Raw genomic sequence first — 6,000 nt, 5'->3', positions numbered from 1 at the left:
ATTTGCAATGGGAGTTGTGGCATGTTATATGCCTACACCTAGCAGATGGCATCGAGATTCCGGCAAGGATATCATGAGGTACCTGAAGGGAAGAGTAGTTATATGCATATGTTATCATGAACAAGATACAGGAGTTATGGGATACACTACCTTTGATTATGTAGGACATATAAACATTAGAAATTCCACCCCTAGCTATGTCTTCACCTTTGTTGGAGGTTTTTTTTTAAATGTCCAAGGTGCACAAATGCATAGCCCTATCTACTATATAGAGAAATCACTCAAAATCTTTGAGACTCCAAGTTTCTAGGATTTTTTGGTTTTGTTGATTAAAACCACAATACTTGACATATTGGAAAGACTTGTATTATTTCAAAATTGCAACTTGCTTTGGTGACAATCTCTCACCTTGTCTTCTCAACACTTCACTCTACGCCCTTCTCTTTATCCCTAGAAAGAATGAACATAATACTAGCTTTGAGTTGTAATGAACTCACTAGCTTAACTGTTCTCATTGTAGTTTGAAAGCTTGAAGCCTCAAAAATGGTTCCATAACCCAATCAACATGATATTGTCACTCCTCCACATCCACCACCAAGTGTGCTCTTACTAAGAGAAGAAGATATAGAGCTTTTATATCCCAATTTTGTTAGTCAAACACCTCTCTCTCTCTCTCTCTCTCTCTCTCTCTCTCTCTCAGAAATGGAGAGAAGATGATAGAATAAAACAAGACAACAAAAAGACATAATAATTACATTGATAGAGCTTCTATAGCATGATGTGTCAAATGGGTGATTACAACTGAGACCTCCCACCCTTGTAGAAACCAAAATTAAGATTAGAGTTAGACCTCTTCGCTGAGATGGTTTCCCATTGATGTTTTAGGGTTTTCTCCCTTAAATGTTTTAGGATTTTCACTCATTTTTCATTTAATGGTCTATACCCCTTTTGCATTTTAGAGTATTCACAACTATGAATTAGGTTTTGCATCCTCTTTTTGGGCATCCCACCCACTTGTTGGGCTCTTGAAGAGTCATTCCTTGAATCATGCTTCTACTTTAGCCTAATTAGACCCATCCCACACTAGTCTAATTACAAATTCATATGTGCAACCCACACAATAGTTGTGGGTGTAACAAATAGAACTACAAGTAATATAACTGAATATGTGCACATGTGTGAATCCAATTCTCACAAAATATTATAACCATGATAACAATATGATCTTGAAGTAATACAAGTTTCCAAAAACAATATAATGAAGTGCTCAAAAAATAATATTCTACCAAAAATAAATCTGACACTTTTGCTTTGACTTTTTTAACTCTAGCTTCTAGATTTCCTATTAAGATCATCCCCCTTCAAGACAAGTGTCAATTCCACAGCACTTATACCAAAGGTAGACACAAAGTGCTGGGATGATTCATGAAGTACTCCTAATAGAGAAGTATTGAATAGTGTTGATGATGAAGATGATGTTGTTCATGTTGGTGGCATAGATGATGTTGTCAGTATTATGATAGATGGTGATTGATGATGGTATTTATTGGTGAAAAATCTTGTAGAAAGATGGTTTCTAGACCACCAAATCGATATTCTCCATCTCTAGACTATGCCATGGCTATGTTTTGCAATGATCCTTCTTGTTATGCCAATGTTATGAGTAGAAATGGCAATCATAAGTGGAAGAAGGCAATGCATTTAGAGATGGATACTTTGGTGGGGTCTATGAGTTGAAGGTATCCCCATTTGATACATTGTCTAAGTACAAAGAAAGATTAGTAACCAAGAGATCCAAGCAAGAGAAGGGAATTGGAGATGTGATATTCTTAGTGTGGTAGTCAAGTTGACCACCCTATCTTTGTATTACATTTTCATTGCTTGCCAAAAGGAACACATGGGGCTTGTTTAGATGGAGGTAAAGATAGATTTCTTGCATAGAGATTTGCATGAGGACATTTGTATGAATGGTTGTTATGTAAGGTAAGGAATAATTGATGTGTAAGCTACACAAGACCTTATATAGTTATAAGAAGGATACCAAGAAATGGTATTTATCATAAGTTCGATGTCTTTGATTACTACCTAGATACTAGGAACATTATGGATGATAGGCTTATGATTTTGATTCTTTATGGGGACGGCATGTTGATTACTAGTTTGGAAAGTCAATCATGCATGTGAATATAGCTTTAAAAGGTCACATGAAACATTTTGTTGGATCATTTCAATGTAGAGAGGGGAAAGGAAATTAGTGTTCCATTGCCTCCATATTTGAAACTTAGCCGAGAGGAAAACCACAAGTTAGATGAGCAGAAAGCTGTAATGGCCAAGGTTCCTTATGCATCTGTAGTTCTTGGTAGCTTGATATACACCATGGTTGATACACATCTAAACATTTCCAATGAAATGGAAGTGGTTAACAGAATATATGACACACCCTGGCAAGAAGCATTGGGAGATAGTAAAGAGTATCACAACATACTTGAATGGCACTAAAGCTATATACATATGCTTCAAAATGAAGGATGTATCATTCTTGGATATGTAGATTTTGACTTTGTATGTAGACTCTATAATCTCTATGATAAGATTTGCCTTCAAATTCATAGGTGGTACAATCTCATGGGTCTTTCGTCTACATCCATGTATTGCTTTATCTAGCACTCATGCTACTGAGTATGTCATAGCCATAAAGGCTACAGCCAACCATGTATCTCTTTATCTACCACTTAGGTTGAGTTGTAGCCACAAAGGCTTGCAAGGAAGCTATATGGAATACTCATCTAGGGGGATTTGGATATTGCAAGAGAGGTGCCTACATTGCATTGTGCTACTAAGAAAGCCATTCAATCGGCACAAAATTATGCCTTTCATGCAAAGAGAACGAGGTGAAGTATCACTTCATCACAAGCGCATTGAGTTTGTCAAGGTCTATAAAAATGATAACCATGTATACCTTCTCATGAAGAGTTTACCTTCCAAGCACATTGTACACTGCAAAGTGCTAACAAACATCACATAATATCTTCCCTTTCTTATTATACTCCCATAAAGGCACATTCGCCTTTAAGTGAGAGGTTAGTGGGCTAAAGGCTATTGGAGAATAACTAGGTGGGCACTCCTTGTATAAGTAGACATTGGAGAAAGGCACATTGGCCTTTAAGTGTGTGGTGAGAGGTCATTGGGATAAAGGCTATTGCAGAATAACTAGGTGGGCACCTCTTGTATAAGTAGACACTATTTAACATATAAAAGCCAAGATAATAAAGAATAAGGGTATCATTGATTTTTCCCACTAAACTCTCTTGTGTGCTTCTCTCTCTCTAAACCCTCTTGCACTCTATTACTTCTACTTCGCATCCACTCTTGCTTCCCTCTCATGGCTTAGCTAGGGGTGGGTATGTTACACTCAATCACCTTATCTAGGTAATTGGTATTTTAGCTCGTCAAACCCCATGTATTGGAAAATCTTCTCACATCACAAAAAGAATTAAACATTATCATTTAAGAAATATAGAATGAAAAACTTGAGCTATTTTATCTCTACCTTTAACTACTTAACTCCCCATGCATAAAAGGGGTTGCAATGCTTCCTAATATTGCAAGGGCATGGCATGGTTGATGGCTTGATTTCTCTTTGTAAATGTGCAATGTCTTTTTTTTATTTAAAAGCTATTTATGTATGGTCATAAGGGTGCTTTTATTTATGTATTAAAAATTGTTCATCGTAGGCCTTAGGCATCCACTAGTCAAAATAGAAGCATGGGTGGGTTGTATTGAAGTTTTGCTAAGGAGTATGAGTTGAATGGTCGGCACGCTAATACACAAAGACATGTTATGATGTCTGATATAAATTTAGATCCACCAAAATGACCTATGATATTAAGCTCTTCTTCCATTAGGATCTTGTCAAGTAAAGCATAGTACTGAAATACTACTAGAAAGAGCATATCTAAAGTGAGGATACTGAACCATAGAGAAGTAGTTGTACACAAATGTGGGGTCATATTGAGGCATTTTAATGATCCTTCAATACTAGATATTGGTTGTGAGACAATTGCTTGTGCAAGTGCACCTAATGTTTATATTACTCTTTTATGAAGGGGTTTTTTTAATTCAATGTTCATTTTAGCTCCTCAATTTTAGATTCATAGTTAATATTCATTAAAGATCTATACATAGGTTTTATTCACAGATTTCTTACCTCATTCTTGGTCAAGATTTTGAGGAATCCTTCTTACTTTAGAATATTTTTCAAGGAAACATATTCTTGGTCTTTCCAAGTTGTGAGGGGATAGACTACACCTTATAATGAAAAGATAAAAATAAAATAATGAATATTTTGGGAGCTACTAATCCACCTTCTCGAATAATGCGTAGCCTTCTTCTTTACACCCAGTTGCTACTATTGTGCTAGAGAGAGAGAGAGAGAGAGAGAGAGAGAGAGAGAGAGAGAGAGAGAGAGAGAGAGAGAGAGAGAGAGAGAGAGAGAGAGAGAGAGAGAGAGGAGGAGTAAAGAAGAAGAAGAAGAAGAAGAAGAAGAGAAGAAGAAGTGAAAAGGAAGAGAAGAGAAGGGGAAGAAGGAAGGAGCAAGAATAGAGGGGTGAGAGAGGGGTGAGAGAGAGGAGAAAGGAAGGATAATAGAAGAGGTGTAGAAAAGAAGAAGAGAAGGAGGAAAGTAGAAGAGGTGTAGAAAAGAATAAGAGAAGAAGGAAAGTGGAAGAGATGAGGAGAAAAGAAGAGAAGGAAGGGAGTTGAAGGGGTAGAGAAGGATAGAGGGAAGGGAGAGTAAAGATAGAGGGGAAGTGAGAACAAACAAGACATCCCTGAAGCACAAGAGGAGTACCACTCTAACATTTTTGACACAAGTCCTTCCTCCCTAACAAGATTGTGATCCCATTAGGAACCACAAAATCCATTTGGAGCTCAAGACTACCCAAGTTCGGGACTAGTACTATGGATGCCTTCCCACAATGGCCCCCAAGAGGAGATATTCTGGAGTGAGGAGAGTGGAAGCTATAAACACAATCACAAATGTGGTTGACACACCACCTCACACGGCACAAGATCACGTTTCTTTGTAATTTTATGCTCATTGCTCATTATGTGAAGATCATTCGTTCAAATAAATTACATGGTAAGAATTTAAAAAATAGGATAGATAAGGATTATTAAGTCAAAATTCGAAGCTAGGGTAAATTTATAATATCATATTAAACAATTATCTTAGGCTCCTTATAGCCAAATAGTTGCATCAAGAATAAAGCTCTTATCTTAGTTATAAATCATGTTAAAAATCATGAAAAGATGAAAGTAGCATTAAGCTTAATTCTTGTACATGTATAAATCATAGAAAGATAAAAATTACATTGAGAATAATTTCTTTTTGCATGAAAATGTTAGAAATATAAAAAGTTACATTGAGAATAATTTCTTTTTGCATGAAAACATTGGAAAGATAAAAACTTGCATTGAGAATAATTTCCTTTTGCATGAAAACATTAGAAAGATAAAAGCTGTATTGAGAAAAAAAAATTATATTTATAAATTTCATAAAACTAGGATAAGTGAAGGTTCCATTAATAATAGTTTCTACACTAAACTTCTTCTATGCTTAAAATTCATAACATAAGATGCTCATAACATACACAATACATCAAATTTAAGCATGAAAAGAACATGAATCAAGAATTGAAGAGACACTACATAAGTATACTCCCTGGTTGTTTTCTTCAAGGAATTGGTTGTAGTCAATCGTGATAGCTCTGATACCATGTTGAGATGTATAGAGAGAATATATGTAGTAGAGATGAGAGAGAGAGAGAGAGAGAGAGAGAGAGAGAGAGAGAGAGAGAGAGAGAGAGAGAGATGAGAGATGAGAGATGAGAGAGAGAGAGAGAGATGAGAGATGAGAGAGAGAGAGAGAGAGAGAGAGACCATGTGCACTCCCAAAGACTATTTCATATTGATCACACACACACACACACACACACACAC

Source organism: Lygodium microphyllum, chromosome 1 (genome assembly GCF_053477565.2).
Source record: "Lygodium microphyllum isolate KBCC chromosome 1, Lygodium_microphyllum_v1.1.10, whole genome shotgun sequence".
Lineage (NCBI taxonomy): Eukaryota > Viridiplantae > Streptophyta > Polypodiopsida > Schizaeales > Lygodiaceae > Lygodium > Lygodium microphyllum.
Note: the sequence above shows the minus strand (reverse complement) of the source record.